The sequence below is a fragment of the Eriocheir sinensis genome, chromosome 10 (assembly GCF_024679095.1).
Source record: "Eriocheir sinensis breed Jianghai 21 chromosome 10, ASM2467909v1, whole genome shotgun sequence".
NCBI lineage: Eukaryota > Metazoa > Arthropoda > Malacostraca > Decapoda > Varunidae > Eriocheir > Eriocheir sinensis.
The window spans coordinates 5,415,902-5,441,489 of NC_066518.1; the positions used below are offsets into that span (position 1 = coordinate 5,415,902).

At 42.6% G+C, this 25,588-nt stretch overlaps 1 protein-coding gene across 2 annotated transcripts in view; it reads right to left on the reverse strand.

Annotated features, from left to right (window-relative positions):
• The window catches only part of LOC126996493 (alkaline phosphatase-like), a 245,281-nt gene that overhangs the window by 101,063 nt on the left and 118,630 nt on the right, over positions 1–25,588 (reverse strand). The gene's annotated exons all lie outside the window — the stretch shown is intronic.

Sequence of the window (25,588 nt, forward strand, 5' to 3'; positions counted from 1 at the left end):
TACCTTTTTTTTGGTATATTAATCCTGTTTCACGAGGAAATAATAAAGCCTGTACGTCGGGCTTTTTCTCTCTCTCTCTCTCTCTCTCTCTCTCTCTCTCTCTCTCTCTCTCTCTCTCTCTCTCTCTCTCTCTCTCTCTCTCTCTCTCTCTCTCTGGTGTATTTGGCCTGTGCGGAGCGTTCATTTCCATACCATTTCTGGCGATCCTTTACTTCCGATGGTCTTGTAATGGTGTTGCGTTGTTGTTGTTGTTGTTGTTGTTGTAGTTGTTGTAGGTGGTTGTGGTTGTGATGCTGATACTCTGCTATTACTGGTTGTGGTTATTATTATTGATACTAATGCTATTGTTTTGATTTCATAATTATCAACATCATCATCATCGTCTTACTCATCATTACTGTCATTGTTATCATTGTAATCGTCATCCCCTTTCTTAATATTCATCACTATTATTCGTTTTCATCAACATAATCATCACTCGTATTCTCATTCTTATCAACATTCTCCTTCTCTTATTAATTAATCATCATCATTGTTCTCATCATTAGCATCACCTTCCTCCTCCTCTTCCTCTTCCTACTTCACCTCCTCCTCCTCTTCATCTTCATCACCATCATCATCGTTCTCATCATTATCATCACTTCCACCTCCTCCTCCTCTTCATCTTCATCACCATCATCATCGTTCTCATCATTATCATCACCTTTCACCTCCTCCTCCTCTTCATCTTCGTCACCATCATCATCGTTCTCATCATTATCATCACTTCCACCTCCTCCTCCACTTCATCTTCCTCATCACCATCATCATCGTTCTCATCATTATCATCACCTTCCACCTCCTCCTCCTCTTCATCTTCGTCACCATCATCATCGTTCTCATTATTATCATCACTTCCACCTCCTCCTCCTCTTCATCTTCATCACCATCATCATCGTTCTCATCATTATCATCCCCTTCCTCCTATTCCTCTTCCTCTAGCTTCTCCACCTCCTCCTCCACTTCATCTTCCTCATCACCATCATCATTAGCTCTCAGGTGTAATAAGGGGCACCTGTACCCTCTGCGTGTATGCCATCGGTGCCTCCTCGTTCATGCGGCGTCACTTTGCGTCCTTCGTTAAGACTCCCCTGCCCCCGCGCCCGTCCGTCCCTCCCTCTGGCGGTAGGTGTCGACTCTATGGACTCATCACCTGGCCTAATTGAGTCATCTCTTCATTAACTTGATAAACATTCGCGGCAGCATTTCGTCCAGTCCAGAAGGAAAAAGATATTAACGAGATTTCAGGTGAAGTGGATGGAATAATTTGTACATGATTGTTTTTGTTTTTCTTTTGAGTTTCCTGTTGATTTTGTGTATATGTATATTTTTTTGCCTCATCATCGTCACCCTAAGCCATTTTGCTCCCTTGTTCACTGCAGGATAGAGGCTTTTCCCGACGCTTCTTGTTGATTTTGTGTTTACATCTGTATATCTTACCCAACGTTGCCAGATTGTCGTACTCGGCCGATCATATTTCCCGACTTCCTACCCCTAAACCGTCTTCCGGGCTCCAATAACGAAACTCATTTATAGTTATCGTTAAAAGAGTTAGATCCTGATGTTTCTTGGCAATAGTTAGGCGTCAGAAACCGGTAAATACTATGCTCTGAGTACGACAATCTGGTAACGGTGATCTTGCCTCATCCTCATCACCTGAAGCCATTTTGCCATCTAGGTCCATGTAGGATAAAGGACTTTCCCGGCGTTTTTAGCCTCTTTCCGTCTGGTGTTAGTGCACTCCATCCTACTCCGGCAAAGGATCTAATTGCATCACTCCACTTGGTTCTCTGTCTGTCTGCCCTGACTTCTACAATTTCCGGTTTGCCACTTTGTCATTTTTTTGTTATTTCGTTATCATTCCGTTATTTCGTTATTGTCAATTTTTTTTATTCCGTTATAATTTTTTCCGTTATCATTTTTGTTATTCCGTTATTATTTCCACGCATGACACGACCTGCACACCAAGCCAATTCGTGTTCTTCATCATCATTCGTGTTCTTCATCACCATTCGTGTTCTTCATCATCATTCGTGTTCTTCATCATCATTCGTGTTCTTCATCATCATTCGTGTTCTTCATCATCATTCGTGTTCTTCACCACAATTCGTGTTCATCACCATTCGTGTTCTTCGTCATCATTCGTGTTCTTCATCATCATTCGTGTTCTTCATCATCATTCGTGTTCTTCATCATCATTCGTGTTCATCACCATTCGTGTTCTTCATCATCATTCGTGTTCTTCATCATCATTCGTGTTCTTCATCATCATTCGTGTTCTTCATCATCATTCGTGTTCTTCACCACAATTCGTGTTCTTCATCATCATTCGTGTTCTTCATCATCATTCGTGTTCTTCATCATCATTCGTGTTCATCACCATTCGTGTTCTTCATCATCATTCGTGTTCTTCATCATCATTCGTGTTCTTCATCATCATTCGTGTTCATCATCATTCGTGTTCTTCATCATCATTCGTGTTCTTCATCATCATTCGTGTTCTTCATCATCATTCGTGTTCTTCATCATCATTCGTGTTCTTCATCATCATTCGTGTTCTTCATCATCATTCGTGTTCTTCATCATCACTCGTGTTCTTCATCACCATTCGTGTTCTTCATCATCATTCGTGTTCTTCATCATCACTCGTGTTCTTCATCACCATTCGTGTTCTTCATCACCATTCGTGTTCTTCATCATCATTCGTGTTCTTCATCATCACTCGTGTTCTTCATCATCATTCGTGTTCTTCATCATCATTCGTGTTCTTCATCACCATTCGTGTTCTTCATCATCATTCGTGTTCTTCATCATCATTCGTGTTCTTCATCACCATTCGTGTTCTTCATCATCATTCGTGTTCTTCATCATCATTCGTGTTCTTCATCATCATTCGTGTTCTTCATCATCACTCGTGTTCTTCATCACCATTCGTGTTCTTCATCACCATTCGTGTTCTTCATCATCATTCGTGTTCTTCATCATCACTCGTGTTCTTCATCATCATTCGTGTTCTTCATCATCATTCGTGTTCTTCATCACCATTCGTGTTCTTCATCATCACTCGTGTTCTTCATCATCATTCGTGTTCTTCATCATCATTCGTGTTCTTCATCATCATTCGTGTTCTTCATCACCATTCGTGTTCTTCATCATCATTCGTGTTCTTCATCATCATTGGAGTATCTTGGAATTTTGTCCGAGCCCCGCTCGCTTCATATCTCCGCCCCATGATACACCCAACATATTTTTCTCCCTGTACCATTTCCGCCTCTTACTCGTCCTTCTATATACATATATATTCTTTTTAATAATATGTTTTTTTTTCCACTTCAATTACCCTCGTTTTATTTCGTAGCGAATTAGTATCCTGCCGAGTATTTTTTTTTTTTTCTAGCATGACGGACTAAAAAAGGGAATTTCGGTGGAGCGGCGTCGCGGGTGAGGGGGGGAAGGGGGGGGGGATTGGGGAGCGAGGAACAGCTACGGAATTCATGGCGGTGACGGTACGCTCTAAAAGGCGGCTCCATTTATTCAGTCCTACAAGGAGCGGGACAACTAATTTCCTGCAATCCGATCAGGCTCTCTTCGTCTTTTGGCTTTGCTTTCTACATGGCTGCACTGCTTTTTACTATTTTCAAGGTTTTACTGTGTAGCATTCCATGATGAATCTGTATTTCTTTTCAGTGGAATTTAACTTTACATGATTAAAAAAATGATTCCTGCAGATGCATCCGTTGTATATTCATCGTCACTTTAGTGTTCTTCTCTGTAGCTTATTGTGATATTGCTAATAGCTAAATATAACATTACTTCCTTAATAGAAACAAAAGATAAAGATCCTTGCCAATGTGTCTGCGTGTCACGGTGTGTGTGTTGCAGATTCATCACTTCAGGTTCCCAAGATTACAACACTGCCAAGGGTACTCCATGGGAAGGAAGGGAAGGGTGAAGTCATACCCATCTCTGCTCTCTGTCCCTCACGATTACCGAACTATTTATCTTGGTATTAATGATAGTGGTGGCAGTGCTGTGATCCAGTGTTTCCCGGGAGAGGTGAACGCCCTGGGTACCTTCCATTACCTATCCAATTAATGAAAGCCCACCACCCGCAGCGCCGGTGAAATAATAATGACGCGTCTGCTCAATTTTCACCACATTTCGACGTGGATCATTAGATATTTTCATCTGATATTTTCGCCATGTCGACGGTGCAGAGGGAAATATTGTGTGGCCTTCAGACCTGACAATATCACAGATCTTCCTCACGGCACCCCACACTCAGGCTGTTCCTCCTTATCGGCAGGTTGTTGCTCAAAATCCAGCAGCTTAACCCGGTAGCAGCAGGGATCATGTTTCTTAATGGTCCCTCTAAGCGAGAAAAATGAGAAAAAATCACCTCTCACACAAACCAGTTCATAATATATATCGAAACATTTGTGATCAGTTCATGCATCATCTATTTTTTGGGGTTTATAACATGGCACAAATTTGGCCCGTTGCTACTACACGGTAAAGCCACAAATTTGGCCCGTCGCTGCTACCGGGTTAAGGTTTGGCTCAAATTATACGCATCACTCGGAGTCTCAATGTTTCCTAGCAATAACTAGTCGAGAAAGTAGTCGGAGCGGAGTGCCATCCATGCTCCCCCCTGACCCGGTAGCGAGAACTGCCGTCCGAGCACCGCAGGATCGTCGCGGCAAACCCATTTCCAGTACACGGTAAGGAAGTGGAGGTCCAATAGAACTGTCAACACTGGTCTAAGGAAAGAATAAGGAAGACAGCGGCGCCGATAAAAAAGCTATTGAGTTTATGGATGGCTGTCTATATTCCCAAGGCCAAGAATTATTTCAAAGGGAAACGGCGCCAACAGAAACAGGAGGAATTCTGTTTGGAAAGATGGAAAATACGTACAAACACGAGGAAGGGAACGCTGCCTCGTATAATGCCCCGAGTGGAGTTCCGATGAGTTACGGGAGGGAGGAAAACTCGCTCTGTCACCTTCGTCACTTGACATTCGTTCCCTCCCGCCTCTCCCTCCCCAGCGTCGTGGTCCTCACTCAGATCGGGACTCAGGGCCAAGGCGAGGGTACGAACTCATTACTGCTGAACACTTTTACTGGAGGCAAGGCTGCGGCAGATATATATAGCGGGGCGGGGCTGCCACCTGGGCCCACCTGCTGGACGGTAACGGGGCCGTGGAACGAACCGAAGGGCAAACAAGCGAGCTGAAGTATTCGTGCCCTTGAGAAAAAAAAACCCCACTGACTACTTCACGCCCGGGGCACCGCTCGCTCCCCACACAAACAACATTATTCTCTCTCTATGACTGTGACAGCTTGGCACAGTGGCAGGGAATTTATGATCGTATGTTAAGATTAATGTCTGTTAAAATAAGGACTGTGTGGAAGCCAACGGCGGCAGGTGAGGCCGCTACTCACACACAGAAGTTGTATCCGGGGAAGAATTTACTGGATTTCATAGGCAACAAGCGCTTCTTTTTCGTGAGCTTAAAGGTTTGGCAAATTTAAAAAAGATATATGTTTTGTGATAGGCAAGATGCGCTCGACGAGGGGCCGAAGCCTTTGACGGCGTGACAGTCTTTTGACCAACTGCTTCTCTAAAAGTTCGTGCCTTTGAGAACTATCGTTTACGATTTAATTATTAAATATGTTACTGGTGTCGTAATGACTGTTTGACTTTGTAATCGAGTAAAGGGAAATATCAACAACAAAAATTGTCTCTGCTAATCATTGTAATGAAATATATCATTTGTTGCTGTCATTTCCACTTGGCTTCCCAATCAATAGCCGGGCAGCTCAGGTAACAAGGCCTCACCTTTTGACGCACGACTCCCACCTCGTGATGGACAAGCGCAATATTTTACTAAGGCGAAACATTAAACCTCACACAGCGAGGAGAAAAACAATCGCAAATGACCAATCTTTACGTTCACGAGTGTTAATTTCACTTCCCATCACTGCTCTGACACAGGAGGCGCGTGCCGCCGACACGACGCTGATTTCCGGAGCTTGATAGCTGCCGAGTGGCCTCTCGTCACCCCCGCCATTACCTGATAGGCCCTGCTCTCAGCGAATTGGCAATTGCAATGTCTCCGTCAGCTCTTCACGCTCGGATGGGAGCACTGCGCCACACACCCTGGTCGGGGCTCATCCTTCAAGTGTGGGTGCCCTTAGACACTCTGTCCGTTTTCGTTTAATACAAGGAAATCAACACATAATATATTTTACTCCCTGCTGTGACTCGCTCTCTCAGTTTTGTCAAACAAACTAGGTAAACATATTTGTTCATTTAGATGAGCGCTTTATTTTATTATTAAATCCCACACACGTGTTGTCCTAGTGACCCAATTTGGTGTGTGTGCGCTGCCTTGCCGACAATAGCGCCTCGGATCAACATTGAATAAGTGATTATTTATTACCATTCGTAATGTCTGAAGTGTCAAGTTACGCATATTTGTAGCGGGCAGTGATATTGTTTTATGGCACGTAGGAAGGTCTGGAGCGGTGGAGAAACAAACGCTATGAATGATGAAGGAGCGGGGGGAGGAGAGCATCAATATTTAGGAGAAAATGAGGAAAGGAGCAGAGGCTTGAAACTATCGCTGGTCACACTGGAGTACAATAAAGGTTTGAATTTAATTCCGTAGATCTAGTTACCCCACCCTCTGTTAGTGGATATATCTCTTTTTAACCAATGAACCGTGTGACACAAGAGAGAACGTAGTGAGATAGAGAGGAATGTAGTGAGGTAACAACGAACAAAACAAAACTCATCAACCCCAACACTGACAGCACTGGAAAAGCCACGCCCGGGGACTTAGCAGGAGCTTGAGTGCATTTCATGTCACACCAAATTACACATTAATCCTGGGAGAGGGAGTTGCTTAAGCTGGTGTGTGTGTGTGTGTGTGTGTGTGTGTGTGTGTGTGTGTGTGTGTTGCCTCGCGTGTTTACCTGTGCATGTGCGTCAAGAGCCCGGTGTCGTAACATATCACCACCTGCCGTGTACCCGCTCCCCCGGCCCCCCATTCTCACCCGCTCGAGGGCCGCTTTTTAGCCGCGTCGTAACTCTTGGCCGGAACACGCCCGCCCCGCCGCCCCATCTTGCAGCTAAGGGCAAATGAACTCCTCTGCTTGCATATGGACTAATCCAATCTAACCGTACACTTGCACAGTCCATCCGCCGCTGCGTAAATGGCTGGCCCGCCTCGTTCAAGGTACCCGCCGCGCCTCCTTCCTGAGCCCCCGCCTACAGCTTCCCGCCTCCGACAAGTAATTAAAGTTTGGGAAGGCTTCATTGTTATTATGGATTTTCCTGCAACACTCGCTGTAAAAGTGGCTCATCCAGCCCTCACCACAGAAGTCACGGAGCCACGCCCGAGTGAGTGACCAGGAGTGGAAGTCGACGTTTAGTGAAGGGTTCCAGTGATAACGTGAAATGCATTTTACTGTTGTTTACTTTTGCTTTATATAGACCGTTGATATTGAAGCCTTTGTGATAACTGCAACACTCTGGCGCCTCAATACGTGGATTCTTGATACGCATGTTTAGGACATGTTAACAAGTTTTCGCAAGAGCTCTTTTTATACACTGATGCCGTTTTCGACACAAACAGCGGGCATTACTTCATCATTGTCAGGAAAGATGCAGCAAGCTGAAGATGAAAATACACGTGTCAATTTGTGAGGAAATAATGTAGTTTCACATTACCCAGAGATGCCACACTACTAAAGCAGCAACTGACGCAATATACATGTATATATGTATGTATGTATGTATGTATGTATGTATGAATATATATATATATATATATATATATATATCTATATATATATATATATATATATATATATATATATATATATATATATATATATATATATATATATATATATATATATATATATATATATAATCATCAATCTGTTTATGTATCTAAGTATATGTTCTATCTGGAAAACTTTCCGACAAAGAACTGGTTTTCTATAAGTTTCCTGACCGTCCCCAAGACTATTCGTCGAGGTGACGAGCTGGCAGCGATTTCCGTGAAACTACGTCACGTTGGACATGAATTTTAGCTTCACGTTTCCTTGAGGAACACGACAAATTCGTATTGCTACACGCAAGGCGCCATATTGTTTGATTGGACACACGCAACACTTCACACGCGTAGGCACGCTGTTATATGACTGGAAGCGTCCAATTTTTTTATTGTTTCAGCACACTAAAAAAATAATGAGTAAAAAACGTATCTTCGGCAGAATTCATATTTTTTTCTGCTTTTAAACTTTCATAATCGTCTCTGGACATTTTCGTTACTCGTCTGAGTTTCGTAAAAATCTTCTTCCATAAGAAATACTACACACTCATTTTTTTCATCCTCGCTTGCAACGCTCCGTCTTCATCACTTCCAATAACGATGATGAAGATGGAGCCAACTCCGATCATTCACCCAAACTGACTTTCGCGAGTCACAAACATTCCGCGGTGCCAACTGGCACGGCAAACATAGAGTGTGCCATATGGAAGAAAAAAACAACCTTGGGTGAACATCTCACTGAAAGCATGCGATTATTTCCCGCTTACATCGCTGCTCTACTTGACTGCTCGTTCATGTGGCGTTCAGGAGCCTCCGAACAATGTGCTGTTTGGTGGGATCCGATGCCAGCCGGACCAGGTGAAGGAGTACGCGGAAGTCACTCACCTTTATCACCGTTGATGATTCCAAGGAGCAAAGTCAGTGTTTAGTAGGGAGGAGGTGTGACGATGGCAGTTAACACATACACACACACACACACACACACACACACACACACACACACACAAAAAAAAAAAAAAAAGGGGGTCAAATTCAAGATAGGCAAGACAGCCTCGCTCACCTGCTCGACGCACTGCCACGCCCTGCTCGGGGCTCACGTCAGGGACTCACCTGGAAGGGGAGAAAAAAATACATGAATATAATATTTTGACAGTACCTGAAATAGCAAGAATTATATTGGTGTTGCTGTACACTGCTACGCCTGCCACAGCTTCTGCTACTATTGCTGCTGTTGCTGCTATTATTACTACTATTACTATTACTACGACTACGACAACGACTACGAACAATGCTGCTGCTGTTGATGATGATTTTACTTTTTATTATTTTTATTATTGTTATTATTATTATTATTATTATTATTATTATTATTATTATTATTATTATTATTATTATTATTATTATTATTATTATTATTATTATTATTATTATTATTATTATTATTATTATTATTAGTAGTAGTAGTAGTAGTAGTAGTAGTAGGAGCAGTATTATTACTATTTGTTTATAATATTTGTGGTGTTAGTTTTGTCGTTATCATCATTACTATTTCATTACTATCACTTTTATTATTATTGTTATTATTTTTTTTCATTGACTGCTGCCTTTCTTCCATTTTTTTACAGATTTCTTTTTCCAGAACTACTCTATTGGACAGCTTCTCCATCACCAGCATGACCATAATGACTGTTTAAAACACAGCTCGAGTCCAATACTTAAATACAAAACATCCCGGAGACTTATTAAAGGTAACAAACATGGCACAGCTGATCAGCGCCAAGAGGCCCCACGCGTAACGAGTTGGCGGCATTTTGTAATTATTGTGTTGGTTACATATGTCATACAGGACGAGTCTGATACCGGACATGCGCTTCAAAATTTAAATATTTCTCCATTTATAAAACAGAACTTTAAATAATTTCTTCATGGCAACAATATCTACACATCTATTTATCTACTCACGGATCAATCATCTGTCAACACACACACACACACACACACACACACACACACACACACACACACACACACACACACACACACACACACACACACACACACACACACACACACACACACACACTCACACACACACACACATTTTAGAAGCACAACAAATATGTGGCTAAAATATGAGGATACGGATGAGCAAAATTATTATTATTATTATTGTTATTATTATTATTATTATTATTATTATTATTATTATTATTATTATTATTATTATTATTATTATTATTATTATTATCAGTAGCAGCGGCAGCAGAAGTATTATTATTAGGTATTATTATTATTATTATTATTATTATTATTATTATTATTATTAGAAGTAATAGAAGTAGTAGAAGTAGTAGCAATAACAGGAGGAGGAGGAGGAGGAGGAGGAAGAGGAGGAGGAGGAGGAGGCGGAGGAGGAGGAAGAGGAGGAGGAGGAGGAGGAGGAGGAGGAGACTATTCATGAAAACTACTGAAAGGGGAAGGTTAGATAATGACCCTCAAAGCTGGAGTTCAGGAGCCGTGCTAAAGGAGACGACACGAGAGGAACGAGGAGCGCGCGGGGTTGGGAGGTGCATGTCAGGGCGAGTTCCTTGGTGGAGTGGCGGCGGATGCTGCGGCGAGGAGAGGAGCGAGATGAAACTCCCCTCAGTGACAGGGATCCTTTTCACCTGCCGCCCGTCAGGTGTTGCGGCGGAATATTTAAATGCCGCGGAAATATTCAAATACTCCGTTTACCTGGTTTTCGTTTTTACTCTTATCTTATCAGTCTGAATATTTAGTTTCTGTCTGTCTCTTTCGTTATTTATTTTTCGTTTTTTATTTTATCTGTATCTGTCTAAATATTTGGTTTCTGTCTGTCTGTCTGTTTCTTTCTTTCTATTTTTCGCTTTTACTTTATCTGTATCTGTCTAAATATTTGGCTTCTGTCTGTCTGTCTGTTTGTCTGTGCCTGTTTCTCTGTACATTCTCTCTCTCTCTCTCTCTCTCTCTCTCTCTCTCTCTCTCTCTCTCTCTCTCTCTCTCTCTCTCTCTCTCTCTCTCTCTCTCTCTCTCTCTCTCTCTCTTCCTTTGGCCTGCTTCCAGCCTTAGTCCCAAAGGGAAACATCTTCAGGGGGGAAATCTTTGTTTAGCTCTATGCAGTTCCGACAGAGGAAAGCACGCACGCACGCACGCACGCCAAAAGAGATGCAGGATAAAGACTTCCAATAGAGTTTGGTTTTCGGGGTTTTCCATTTTTCAGCGCGTCAACACTCGGGCTCAATATTTTTTAAAGTGTCACGCCTTGAACGAATATATCCATCCACGTTTTTATTTTTGGGTGTGGGAATGATTTGACTTTCTGCATGAATGTATATCCTTTAATCCATCAGAACGAAGCCTTCAGTTATAGAATGTTCTTATTGTTGCTGCCCAGGAGTAACGAAAATAATTAAGTAGTCTACCTGTCAACCAGTCTTTGCTTATTTATTCTCTCTCTCTCTCTCTCTCTCTCTCTCTCTCTCTCTCTCTCTCTCTCTCTCTCTCTCTCTCTCTCTCTCTCTCTCTCTCTCTCTCTCTCTCTCTCTCTCTCTCTCTCTCTGTGTGTGTGTGTGTGTGTGTGTGTGTGTGTGTGTGTGTGTGTGTGTGTGTGTGTTTATGTGTGTGTAGGTGTGCCTGTGCGTGGTCCATTATTTTCAAAACATGCAAGGCGACCATAGACAGAAAAAAATGTTGTCCGTATTAATTGTGACGGTTCCGCAGCCTCGTGTATAGTTTTTCTTCGTGACATAAATACACGCGCGTGGTCGGCCGCCTCGCTGGCCCCACCGGCGGCAGGTAAAATATACAGTTACCTTTTTGCCGCGAATCGTTAACAAGCGTCCGGCACTTTTTTCCCCTCCTTTTTAATGATGCACGTACAATATTACTGTAAAATTCGCTTCTTTATTTACCGCCAGAAAATTTCGCATTGTAAGAGCATTTTAAAGTCTCCCTACGCCGGCACTCCATCCAACAAACCGTACACGACCAGGAATTGTTTAACATTTCCACGCGGAACTCAATTAATTGCACATTCATATTCACTTTCTCTGGCTGCTGTAAAAGGCTGAGCGGTGCCATGACTTTTAATAACGGTGATAACAGCATTATTAATATCAGTTCTTATAATCATCATCATTACATTTGGTGAAAATACAAATAAATATATACGAACACATTTATAAAAAAATAATAATAGTGCTATCACAATGACAATAACAATAAATTACAATTACTACTACTACTACTACTACTACTACTACTACTACTACTACTATTAATATTACTACCACTACCATCAACAAAAATATTTCAATAATAATACTAATGATGAAAATAATAATAATAATAATAATAATAATAATAATAATAATAATAATAATAATAATAATAATAATAATAATAATAATAATAATAATAATAATAATAATAATAATAATAATAATAATAATAACAAAGAAGAAGAAACATGTTGAAGAATCTTGGCTAAGTAGTTTTGCCCAGTCCTCGTGTGGCCAAAACGAACCATATCATTGCGGCGAACGCGCTGAAGAATTAATAAATTTTGTAGCTCCCTCAGACAGACTCCCTCCGTGGAAAAGTAATGCAGGATGTGTTTATTATTAATCTAGTGCATCCGCTCAGGAAATGTCATGTTTTATTATGTAGAAAATATTAATAGTTTACTTCTGGAGTTGCGCAGCCTCGAGAGCAGTAACAGACGACCACTCCCGGTTCTTCTTTCATTAGGTCACTCATTTGAGCTTGTAGAGGTGACCTGAGGTGGGCCGTGGAAAAAGGAGATCCAGTTCTAAAATGATTTAAACAAAACTATAGTCACTGTACATTACGCTGACCCAGAAGTCCCGCCCCCCTTTTTCAAATTAATGGCAGCTGATTGGTCGGATGAAAGGAGCTTGGAGTTAGGAGTCAATTGATTGGTATTATAAGACTCTATCACCTCTCACATTAACAATTTATGAAGGTTAAAGAGGGGGTCAGTTTAGTTCTAATGAGTGTTTCCTTAGGTTCATGGTACAGAAGAAGGGTCAAACTAACACCAGGGTCATAAAACTACTCCTGGAAATGCCCACAACTCCTACGAAAGCCTTGTCAAATATGTGTAAAGAGGGGGTCAGTTTAGTTCTAATGAGTGTTTCCTTAGGTTCATGGTACAGAAGAAGGGTCAAACTAACACCAGGGTCATAAAGCTACTCCTGGAAATGCCCACAACTCCTACGAAAGCCTTGTCAAATATGTGTAAAGAGGGGGTCAGTTTAGTTCTAATGAGTGTTTCCTTAGGTTCATGGTACAGAAGAAGGGTCAAACTAACACCAGGGTCATAAAACTACTCCTGGAAATAGCCACAACTCCTACGAAAGCCTTGTCAAATATGTGTAAAGAGGGGGTCAGTTTAGTTCTAATGAGTGTTTCCTTAGGTTCATGGTACAGAAGAAGGGTCAAACTAACACCAGGGTCATAAAACTACTCCTGGAAATGCCCACAACTCCTACGAAAGCCTTGTCAAATATGTGTTCTTGGGCGGCGAAATGTCTTATAATACCACCCAATGTTACTCTGCAGCCAAGGTGAGGGAGGGGCCGGGGCTTCTGGGTCACGTCAAAGAACGAAGGATATAGTTACGGTACATCGCATTACTTCAACTGATATCCCTCTGCATGATCTCTATTTTCTTCTGCAATGCACGAACGTAAAAATGATTTGAAGAAGGTATTTAACGTGATATGACTGTAAAATGCTGCTTTGTCGATGCGTATTACTCCTACCCCTTCTATGTATACCTACTTTTTTTTTATCTACTCGACATAAATGACTGAATACCTTAACGCATTGACTTATTATTTAGCAGCAGTATTATTGAAGCTTTCTTTACTCTTTATTAATATGTCAGCAGATCGCTTTCGTGTTCATAACGCATACTAGAAAAAAAAAATAGCATGACGATTAAAAATACGAGAGAGAGAGAGAGAGAGAGAGAGAGAGAGAGAGAGAGAGAGAGAGAGAGAGAGAGAGAGAGAGAGAGAGAGAGAGAGAGAGAGAGAGAGAGAGAGAGAGAGAGAGAGAGAGAGAGAGAGAGAGAGAGAGAGAGAGAGAGAGAGAGAGAGAGAGAGAGAGAGAGAGAGAGAGAGAGAGAGAGACACACACCACAACTATTCACATCTTGCCCTTGGCTCTACCACATAAAGAAGGCTTATACAAGTTTTCCACCACTTTTTTCCAACAATAAAACTTTATATTATGTAAACCTCACACCGCGCGATGCACAATAATAATATATGTAAAACCAACTAAGTTAAAAACACACTAAGTTAATATATCTTGCAGCATTTCCCGGTATGAGGATGAAGTGGGGGTTATGGCGGACGAGAAACGGAGGGGGGCTTCGAGGTAGAGTGAGTGAGTGAGTGTGTGTGTGTGTGTGTGTGTGTGTGTGTGTGTGTGTGTGTGTGTGTGTGTGTGTGTGTGTGTGTGTGTGTGTGTGTGTGCAGACTCGCGATGCACTGAGCAGCCCATCAAAGTGTGAAACATCAAACCCGCCGCCCACATACACACACGCCCTTCGTAAATCCTTCCACGGGGCGGCTGAGTAACATTCGCCGCTATATAGAAAAGCCACTCACATCACATCCCCCAAGGACGCGTGTGAAGCCTGAAATATATGTTGAGGATTATGTAAGAAGTGAAAACATCGAGGACTACGGAGAGAAATGCGTGCGTGAAAACTTAATATATCTAGGTCATTGAATTTTCTGTGGAGGACGAAAATATTTCCAGCAAACATGCTTGAGAGACCTTCATTATACTTTTTATCCTCCAATGAACGAAAGACGACTCACGTAAAGGGGACCAGGGAATATACTATGTCTACGAAGAATGGTTCATCACGCTATCACCACATTTTTTTTTTTTACAACAAAGGAGACAGCTCAAGGGCACAAAAAAAGGAAACAATAATAAAAAAAAGCCCGCTACTCGCTGCTCCTAAAAAGAATCAAAAGAGGTGGCCGAAAGAGGGGTCAATTTCGGGAGGAGACGTGTTCTGATACCCTCCTCTTGAAAGAGTACATACGCAAAAGTTGCTTTAATAACGACCTATTGGAAAGTTTCGTGATAGATAGTGACGCAAAAAAGTTACGTCAGCCAAACACTTTCTGCAACCAAAAATATGTGAAGATTATTTTATCTTTTTGTTTTGGTTGTTATACTTTTATTGTTGTTTTCATGTAGCAATATGACACTGAAAGAAAAATTTATTTTCCGAGAATTTCCTTGCCGACCACGACAAACGTAATTATTCAACTGTTATGCTACAAAGACCGCTGCGAAACAGGAAAAAACTAACCTTTTACCTTTTGAGTGCAACCACGGCAAAGAGAATCGTGGTTATCAGTCAATATTCTCTCAGCAAAAGTGAAAACAACAATTTAATAGCAATACAGCTTCAAAAAGGACGATATTCAACTGCATGAGGGGTCTGAAAATTAAAAGATGAAGTGTTACATACTCGGAAAGGTAGTACTTTCGCTTTGATGTGCATGGCCGTTTGCAGCTTTTTGCCCGTCAAAGTCAACTTCTGGGAAAGAGAATGTGAAATGAACGATGTGACGCGTGGTGCGGCAGTGAAGCGGTGAAAAGTTTATATGACAACGTGGCCGAAGGTCGATATTGTGACATAGAGAAGAAGGGGGATGAGAGAGAGAGAGAGAGAGAGAGAGAGAGAGAGAGAATATGAATCTGGAACAAAGCTTCACGGCAATATGTATTTGGTGTGCAGATTAGCCTACTCAATTCCCTATATGTTGAGGTGCACGTTAGAGATGACAAGGAACGAAAAAAATAAAACTAAATAAGAGCATACGTGAACATCAGACTGGCCAAAAAGAAAGCAGACAAATTAATGAATGAACTGGATCTGCAACAGTGCGCTTGGGAGAGTATTCAAAGTGAGCATCGCATATCTACATCATATATTGAAAGCTTGGCTAAGAGGACTGTAGTGTCAACGTGAAACAACACAGTAAAGGTCAGCGCACCCGTGTGTCTGCTACTACTCATGCAATAACAATTTAAAAATGTACCCAAGAAGATTAGTTGGGTTCTCGTGAGTGTTTTTTTTTATGCTCATGGTGTAGAGGCCTTATCAAACTACCTACCCATGGAAACACGAACACAACCTCTACGAAAGCCGTACTGAATGTGGATGTGTAAATCCCGAAATGAATCCAAGAAGGTTATTTGGGTTTTCATGAGTGTTTCTTCATGTTCAAGGTGCAGAGGCCTTGTCAAACTACCACTAGGCTTATAAAAACTACCCATGGAAACACGAACACAACCTCCACGAAAGCCGTACTGAATGTGGATGTGTAACCCCCGAAATGTACCCAAGAAGGTAAGTTGGGTTCTCGTTTTTTTTTTATGTTCACGGTGCAGAGGCCTTGTCAAACTACCACTAGGCTTATAAAAACTACCCATGGAAACACGAACACAACCTCTACGAAAGCCGTACTGAATGTGGATGCGTAAACCCTGAAATGTATCCAAGAAGGTTCGTCGGGTTCTGGTGAGTGTTTTTTTAAGTTCATGGTGCAGCGGCCTTGTCAAACTACCACTAGGCTTATAAAAACTACCCATGGAAACACGAACACAACCTCCACGAAACCCGTACTGAATGTGGATGCGTAAACCCTGAAATGTTTGAGAGTATGAGCCTACCTGTTCTGTCCGGTGGCGAGGTAAATTTTAGGAAGGGGCGGTGTGGAAATAAAGGCCAAACCCATTACAATATGCAGCGCCGATCGTGACGGCCGGCCACACGTTTTATTCATTTTGTGATGAGTCCGCGGCTTCAAGAGATATGCCCTGACGAAGGTGGAGGGCGGGAACAATGGCGGGAGAGGACGGTTAGAGTGACGGAGGTGATGATGATGGTGATAATGATGATGAAAATGCAGGAGTAGGATCGTAGTGGTGGTGGTGGTGGTGGGGGTGATGATGAGAATATGATGATGATAATGATAATGATGAAGAAGTGGTAGGAGAGGAGGATCGTGGTGGTGTTAATGGTGGTGGTGATTATGGTGGTGGTGATGAATGGGATGGCCGTGCAGCGATAAGGGGGTAGTAATTATAATGACAAATGACGATGACGACAATAATGGCGATAATGACTGGTAATAATACTGACTGAATTGACGCTAACACAAACTACTTTAGTCTCCATTAGCTTTCTCTAGTCTTATTTCTTCTTCGGTCTTCTTTAGCAAACTTCTATAGCCAATGCGAGAACGGTAAACAATATCTCTTGTTCTCGTTCTGTTTTCTGTTGTTGGAGCAGAATCAAGCAGGTCCTTTTAGTCCTTGTTATTTTTTCCCGTTGAACTGCCTGCCTCCCTTCCTTACTATAAAAAAAATAAAAAAATAAATCACATCTTTTTTCCATATATAAGGCCCTGTTTTTTTTGCCGTTGAACTGCCTCCCTCCTTTGCTGTAAAAAAAATCACCTCTTTCTTCCATATATAAGGCCCTGTTTTTTTTGCCGTTGAAATGCCTCCCTTCCTTACTATAAAAAAAAAAATCACATCTTTTTTCCATATATAAGGCCCTGTTTTTTTTGCCGTTGAACTGCCTCCCTCCTTTGCTGTAAAGAAAATCACATCTTTTTTCCATATATAAGGCCCTGTTTTTTTTGCCGTTGAACTGCCTCCCTCCTTTGCTGTAAAAAAAATCACCTCTTTTTTCCATATATAAGGCCCTGTATTTTTTGCCGTTGAAATGCCTCCCTCCTTTGCTGTAAAAAAAATCACATCTTTTTTCCATATATAAGGCCCTGTTTTTTTTGCCGTTGAAATGCCTCCCTCCTTTGCTGTAAAAAAAATCACATCTTTTTTCCATATATAAGGCCCTGTTTTTTTTGCCGTTGAAATGCCTCCCTCTTTTGCTGTATAAAAAATCGCCTCTTTTTTCCCTTCCCTGTCTTTTTTGCCGTTGAACTGCCTCCCTCCTTTGCTGTAAAAAAAAATCACATCTTTTTTCCATATATAAGGCCCTGTTTTTTTGCCGTTGAACTGCCTCCCTCCTTTGCTGTATAAAAAATCACCTCTTTTTTCCATATATAAGGCCCTGTTTTTTTTGCCGTTGAACTGCCTCCCTCCTTTGCTGTATAAAAAATCACCTCTTGTCTCAATATATAAGAAGTCATGTTTGCACTACCACTCATAATGTCCTGTTTTCAGATACTCTAATCCATCACTCACTCGAAAATACTCCTCACGGTTCACGAGGTCAACTTTCATGCGTAGTTGTAGCGTAACACCGAACTATTTCACTCCCCCAAACCCCACCCCCCCTCCCCTTAGCGTGAAGCAACGGCACTGCGGGCGAAACTAATTACTGATAAGGATGAGGAGGCTGCAGTCTGTGGGATGTGCCTCTCCTATCTCGCGGCCTGGGAACACTTAATTATTCAAAGTGATGGACGGGACGCCGGGCACTTCAGTCACTCGTATCAGCGCGCACACACACACACACACACACACACACACACACACACACACACACACACACACACACACACACACAGGACTCCCTTCCATTTCTTAAACTTCGGCCTTTTCCTTCCCTTGAAAATTATCCACTTCCTCTTCTCTTCGTGTTTATTCTCTTCTTTTTCCTCGTCTTTCTGCTCTTCGTACTCAATTTTCACTCTCTTACTACGTTTTCTCCTCCTCCTAATCTTCCTCTTCCTCTTCCTCTTCTCCTTTTCCTATTCGTGTTTGTTCTCTTCTTTTTTCTCGTCTTTCTTCTCTTCTAACTCCTTTTTCACTCTCCTACGGTTTTCCTTCTCCTCCTTTTTCTCTTTCTCTTTCTCTTCCTCCTCCTCCTTTCAGTATCAATTTAACTCTTATTTGTCTTACCACTGTTTTCTTCTTCAACTTCTTTTTATTATTTTATTTTTTTCATCATTAACTCTTTCTTTTTCTTCTCTACTTTGTTCGTATTCTAAAGCTTCTCCCCTTTTTTCTCATTACTTTTATACTCTCATATCACATTATTTTTATTCTTCTCTAATACCTCGTCCGTCTTCTTCTACTCTTCTTTTTTCTCCTTTTTTTTTGAAGCTCACGTTTCCTTCACAAAAGTCTCCTTCTTCGTCAGCCACTCAGGTAAGTTGGGTTTCGTTCATGCATAATGGAGCCGGGCGTGTGATGAAAGTGGTTCAGTCTCACCTTAATGCTCTCTTCACTTAGCTAAATCTCACTTCTGCCTCTTTTAATTAAACCCATTATGCTCGACTATTTCCTTGATACATCGTCATCGCCGGATATTCAGCCTCTGTTTCTTTGCCTACATTTCTAATTGCGTATGTCTGTGTCTGTCTGTCTGTCAATCTGTCTGTCCGTCTGTGTATTTGCCTGTCTGTCTGTCTGTGTTTATCTGTCTGTCTGTCTTTCTGTCCGTCTCTCTGTCTGTCTGTCTGTCTGTGTATTTGCCTGTCTGTCTGTCTGTCTTTCTGTCCGTCTGTCTGTGTATTTGCCTGTCTGTCTGTCTGTGTTTATCTGTCTGTCTGTCTTTCTGTCCGTCTCTCTGCCTGTCTGTCTGTCTGTGTATTTGCCTGTCTGTCTGTCTGTCTTTCTGTCCGTCTGTCTGTGTATTTGCCTGTCTGTGTGTTTATCTGTCTGTCTGTCTTTCTGTCCGTCTCTCTGTCTGTCTGTCTGTGTATTTGCCTGTCTGTCTGTCTGTCTTTCTGTCCGTCTGTCTGTGTATTTGCCTGTCTGTCTGTCTGTGTTTATCTGTCTGTCCGTCTTTCTGTCCGTCTCTCTGTCTGTCTGTCTGTTATGTTAAGGTTCATGCGCCACTAGAGTCGTTTGTTGACCCTCATTACTGAACACTATAGGGACGATCGCAAAGGGTTACTGGTCGGGAGCGTCAATCCAGGGGCATTACATTGACCATTTCGGAGAGCCAACCACTCCCACACCATACCCCTTTTTGGTAACCCTCAACTCATTTAGTACTGTTATTGTGTACATGATCATCGTGTTTGGCATTGCCGTGACACAGACACACTCGGAACATCTAAATCTCATTGCAGGGAAAAACGTTCAACCAATCCGCTTAACATCAGTGGCTGGCAATCTATTACATAATTCGAGAGTAGTAGCAATACGCTTAATATTTTCCATCTGAAACATTTAAGGCTTCACTTGCAGTATGTAGTATTATTGGAGTCCCTCACCTTCGTATAAAAAAAGAAAAACTCGCTGAAATATAGACCGTTTAACACAGCTGCCGGACTGATCCTTTCCGACACAATAAAGACTACCGGGAAAAGCTGCTGTGGGAAAACCTGTCCTTCAAACGATTCCGGGGAAAACTTGTAAAACGGTACCGCCCTTTGGTGTCTATTTTCCCCGGTTAAACAAAACACAGAGTTCGTAAACAATAACAACGGAGTGCAACCACAACACGCGGGCACGACCAGCTTGCTGCCATGGTGAAAAGGCCCCCTCCCCACCACACACACACACACACACACACACACACACACACACACACACACACAAACCCAGCCAACCAACCAAACAAAACAACCAGGCAGCAGAAAAAAAAACTACTTTAATCTTAATGGCGATAATTTGGCTTCGTTAAATGTAGATGTTTGGGCAATGCATCTACGGTGGACGATGTTGTGTGACTTATCCTTATCGTTACTCTCTCTCTCTCTCTCTCTCTCTCTCTCTCTCTCTCTCTCTCTCTCTCTCTCTCTCTCTCTCTCAGCTATTCTGGTCACATTCTCAGTGCCTTAAAATACTAAACAAGACGTCCTAATCGATGACTGGTATATGTTTACAAGTTTCGGCGATGAAGTTTCCCGGTAAAAGTTAATGAAGTTAGCAGACCGATATTGCGGGAATGTCGCTCGTTTGCCAGTTTTTGACAAGGCAACTGACAAGCCAAACAAGAATCCAGGCGTGTTAATGAAAACAAACCGTCACAACCAGGCTAAACGTGTGTGTGTGTGTGTGTGTGTGTGTGTGTGTGTGTGTGTGTGTACGCGCGCTTAGTGGCTGTTGATAGTGATATTTGGAGGAAAACTTAAATAAACTATTTTTTAACTGAATAAATAAATAAAAAAAAAATGTGGCCCCGATAAACATATGAATTGCTCGCTCTGAAATGCTGAAATCACGGCCAAGACTCTGCAGGGGTGTATCGAGTGGCTCCCTCCACCTGCCGCCGTCACTGAGGTGCCTCCTGAACACCCGCGAGCAGGTGCCGCGAGGAGGTGCGGGAAGGGCGCGAGGGGCTGATGCATGACGCTCGACGCACCTTGCAAACACTTGTGAAGTCACTCATTAAGCAGACGTGACTCTCAAAGGTATCAGCTGACAGGGAGCGAGGAGCTGGACGCGCCAAGGGCCCCGCTGCCTCGCCTTCCTACAAGCAACATTATCGGATTCCCATCAGCACGCACACAAAATTTACATCCGGCTCGAGAAGGCGTCCTGCCCGTCCCCTGTTCCTCCTTCCGGTGAGCACTGCTGACGATGGTTTATCTCCTAAGTTGTCTTAATGTTTGCAGCAAGAGTTTCTGCAACTCAGGAGACGACCAGATATTTCTCCGTGTGCAGCATTGACCTTATATTCGTAGTGTCTCACTGCTTGCATTTAGAAAGTCAACATGCTTCAAGACAGGTAGCACACGTGTACCATTTACGTGGCTTTTGTTTAGGAGATTCCACAAGGAAAAATTCTCGTGTTTGTCATCTATTATACACGACTGTCTCGTTCTCTTCCTGGACGCGGAAAAAAAAAAATATATATATATATATATATATATATATATATATATATATATATATATATATATATATATATATATATATATATATATATATATATATATTGTGTAATGACCATCAAATATATAATCTAAATATTTAAACACCGAAAAATATATCAAAATTATTGCATTATTGCTGCGTTTGACAAGCTCTGCCATTGCAGTCAACTTATTACTACATTTGCGAGGTGTGTGTGCGGAAGACTGCATTCTTTCACTGTGGAACATGAAATCAAACATTCCTGATTTATTAAAAAAAAATCTGGTGTTCCCTCCCCACGAAGTATATCTTTTAGGGCAATAACTTGAGTTTTTGTGCCTCCTCGCGGGTCTTGTATTCACATTTCAACTTGGAATTGAATCTCGCCCGTCGAGATGTGATGCAAACAAACTCCCACCCGCGCCTACACAGCCACTCCGGACCCACTCGGGCGGCGAGGATACGGAAACAGAATACAATTTACTGTGTATACACACACACACACACACACACACACACACACACACACACACGTACACACATTCATATACACACTCATTAACACACGCTAACACACACAGACGTCCTGACTAAGTACGTTGAGCGCTCTGCATAGTCATTCCTTATTTTTCCTTCACTTCTAGATTAATTAATTTTCATTTTCAATTACGTGGTGCCCGAGAGAGGAACCCTAATGTATCACAAGGACCCGGAAGTTTCCTTGTGATGTCCTACACTTACCAAAAAAAGATTGTCAGCAGATTAATGAATACCTTCAGGATATTCTCTCTCTCTCTCTCTCTCTCTCTCTCTCTCTCTCTCTCTCTCTCTCTCTCTCTCTCTCTCTCTCTCTCTCTCTCTCTCTTTTGTCATGTGTCCTGTCTCGTTCTCGCGTCGTGTTTTTCTCTCTCTCTCTCTCTCTCTCTCTCTCTCTCTCTCTCTCTCTCTCTCTCTCTCTCTCTCTCTCTCTCTCTCTCTCTCTCTCTCTCTCTCTCTCTCTCTCTCTCTCATCGTCAACCCTCTCCACCTTTCTACATTTCAGCAACACGTTCTAAGCTAAGACTAACCTTCGCACGCCATCTGCAGGGGAGTCGACTAATCTCTGCACATCCTCCAACGATTTGCAACCTTGAAAACTGCCACTACTCTTTCCTTCCTACCTTCCTTCCTTCCTTCCATCCATTCCCTCTGTCCAAGCCATGGCACCAGTCTTTCTTTCCTTCCTTCCTTCACTCTATCCATTCCCTCTGTCCAAACCATGCCACCACGCTTTCCTTCCTTCCTTCCTTCACTCTATCTTTTCCGCTGTCTAAATCATATCCCCAACCTCTCCTTCCTTCCCTCCATCCATCCCCGCTGTCCAATCCATACTATCAATCTTTTCATCCTTCCTTCTTTCCTTTTCTCCGTCCGTTCCCGCCGCTGTCCAATCCGTCCGCGTGTTCAAATCATTCCCTTTCACCTCCTCTTGCACCCTTGCCTCCGATATTGCAGTTTTATTAATTTGTGGTAAAGAGTGCAGCTTCGTCGCGGGCATGTGAGGGTGTGCGGGGCCAGATAAATGTTGCATCATCCGTATTGGAAACGCTCGAATATGCGCTTAAAACAACGAATAAAAGTATGGTAAAAGTATGTAGGTATTTAATAATCTTGAACGGGCTTTTACGGGGGCGAGGAGGGAACACACACACACACACACGCACACGCACACACACATAGATAGATAGACAGACATACCATACATACCTTTCATACCATTTCTAGATACAAACAAACACAGCCTAACCCAACATCCCAGATTCAGCCACAGTACAAAAGAGGCGTGACCCAAGATGATGAGGGCTTCGTGTGAGGGGCGGAAGGCAAGGGAAGGCGAGAAAAAATGAAGAACGTTACACCCATACATATAAATCCTAACACGTTGACACCACAAGCCCCGTCATTGTAGACAGAGACAAGATTGTGGGAAGGTTTGCTGTCCTTGTGTGTGTGTGGGAGGGGGGGAGGGGCAGGACACGGCAAACAAGGGTACACAAGGGCGTGCTAAGGCGGGGGGAGAAAAAGGACGAAAGGGCTTGAGGTGAATCAGGAAGCAGACGAGGCGACGTTCACATGTTAGCGAAGGAAGGAAGGGGAGGAGAATCACGTGCAGGAAGGAAGGGAGAGGAGGAGAGGAAAGGAGAAAAGGATGTTGGGATTTGTTAGACGGGGAAAGAGTCCGTTAAAGTTCAGGAAAGCAGGAGCCCGGCGACTTTGACCATTAAGAAGGTTGTGGAGAGGCAGGAAGGGCTGAGGGAGACACGGAGTTCGGGGAAGGAAGAGCGGCCGGGGAGAGGAAGTACTGCGGGGAAGGAACTGAGGAGACTGTGGATGGGCGAGAATGGAAGCGAAGGAGATAGAAAAAAGTAAAAGGGAGAAGAAGAAATGAGAAATGAAAGGTAATAAGGAGAATTAGTGGGAAGAATAAGCACTGTGGGAGAGAGGACTGAGGAGAATGAGAATGGGCAAGGATGGAAATGGCGAAGTAGTAGTGAAAGAAACGAAAAGGAAGGTAGAGAAAAGAGAGGCAATATGGAGGAAGTAGTGAAGAGAGGAGACTGTGGCGAGAGAGCCGGGAGACAGAATGGGCGGCGAAGTAGTAAGAGGAAGGAAGAGGAGGTAAAGAAATAAGAGGCAATAGGGAGAAGGAGGTAGTGAGGAGAGAAGACTAATGCTGATGATGGGCAAAAAGGAGATACGAAAGAATAGACAGAGAGAGAAAAGAAAAAAGCTTAGCGAGGGGGAGAGACATAGATGAGAAAAAAAGAGAAAAAAGAGAAAAAAATAGAAAAAAATAGAGAAAAAAAAGAGATACGGAAAAATAGATAAAGAGAGTAAAGAAAAAGCTTAGCGAGGGGGAGAGACATAGATGTGACATAGAAAGATAGACACAGAAAAAGGGGTAAAGAGAATAAGAAAAGTCAGTTAGAGAAGAAGACAGATGGTAAAAGGTGATGGGGGGGGGGGGGGTAAGCTGAGACATACGAAGATAGAAAGTGAGGGAAGAAAAAGGAGAAGATAGGAAAGACGATACACGGAAACGCAAAATGACGATGAGAACAGAAAAAATGAAATAAGAAGAGCTTGTAGCGGGAGAGCAAGAGAGCAGAAAGGGAATGGGATAAGAGGGTGAGAAGAACTTGTAGAGAGAGAAAGAGGGATGAAGGAGAATGAGAAAAGGGACTAAAGAAGAGTAGCCGAGGAAGAGAGAAAAAAAAAAGAGCTCGGAGTGAGAAGAGGAAAAACTGAGAGAAAGAAAGACAATCAAAAGGGTGAAAGAGCCGAAAGAAATTGGGAAGAGACTCGAAATGAAGAGAGACGGACGACGAAGAAATGGGAAAAGATTATAAAAAAACGGAGAGAAAAGACCGAAGGAGAATGGGAAAGGATTGACAAAAGGAAGAAAGAGGATTGAAGGAAAATAGGGAAAAGACTGACGAAAGAGAGAGAGAGAGAGAGCGAGAGAGAGAAAGGCCCAAAGGAGAACGGGAACAGACTCGAAAAGGGAGAAAGAGTGCCGAGGGAGGGAAGAGGGGCGAGGTGGTGTGTATAGTGTGTGTATACAAGAGAGTGAGCGACCAGTGATGTGGAAGAGCAATATCTCGGCCATTCATCCCTCGAAGCCTGGACGCCGAGTTAGTGCGGCAAAACGAAATATACGAATAAAACATTAAAGCTGAGATCGAGGTTTTGAGGTTGAGGGGAGGGAGGGAGATAGAGGGGGAGGATGGAGGGAGGGAGAGAGAGTGTTAGTGCGGCAAAACGAAATATACGAATAAAACATTAAAGCTGAGATCGAGGTTT